Below are 1,021 nucleotides of genomic sequence, written 5' to 3' on the forward strand. Positions count from 1 at the left end.
GAACTGGCGCGATGCTTGTGAACACGTGCCTAAGATAGACGAACCATATTTGCTCTACACCATATTTTTTTTATTTACTTGTACCGTGTTAATCGACAAGTTTAATGATGACGAATGTAATTTTTCTTGTTTTATCAACGCTTGGTTCATATGATCAATTTCATTTGGAGCATTTTTTCATCGCTACATTTTCTTTCGTGATGCTTTTGATGCGAATAGTTCAGAGAATTGATAAAAAATGAAATGAATTTTCTTTGAAAGTTTTTCATCATGTTCATTCTATGCCATTGGGTTGATTAATTTAATATCTCGAAAAATACGCAGCACATTTCGAATGAATTGAAACACATGCATTTAACTCAACGGTGATGATGTCCTTTTTCCACAAATTTTTTGCAAGTGCACACAGGATACTCAAAAAAGCATCTTCATATATACACATGCATACATATTTGCATTGCAATACGTCAACCCGTTCTGCATCTTGTTTTTGTTTAGCTGGAGAAGATTAAATAAAAAAACACATGTTGCATTCAATTTCAACGAGTTTTTAAAAAAAGTTCTCAATAATTCTCAATTCTCAATTCTGACGTGTATTGTCGACGTGTTTTATCGATGCACTTAAGTAATGTATATAAAAAGGTATTTCGATGCGAGGGTTTTCAGTGAATTAATAATCATCTTAGCATCAACATAGAAGGAAATTTTTTCCAAATGGAATGAAATATAAAGATCAACAATGAAATTGATCGTGTTCTTTGTGCTGAGTTCAGTGATACTATCAGTTATGGGTAGACCACAGTCGCCATCGTATGAGGAATGGTTAAGATCTATGTATGGTGGTTATATGCCAACCTCCACAGATCCTTCACAGCCACCGGAGCTCAATCAAACTGAAGCTCAACCAGTAGAACCCTACGATAACACAGGTAAAATTACTTTTCCATTCATCGATTAGTCGAACATGATGAGAAAATCATTTTCCAATACGCAATGCCACACAGATCCTCCACAGCCAGAT

This window comes from Sitodiplosis mosellana, unplaced genomic scaffold (genome assembly GCF_009176505.1).
Source record: "Sitodiplosis mosellana isolate CC-2019 unplaced genomic scaffold, AAFC_SMos_1.0 Smas_scaffold_5862, whole genome shotgun sequence".
Taxonomy (NCBI): Eukaryota; Metazoa; Arthropoda; class Insecta; order Diptera; family Cecidomyiidae; genus Sitodiplosis; species Sitodiplosis mosellana.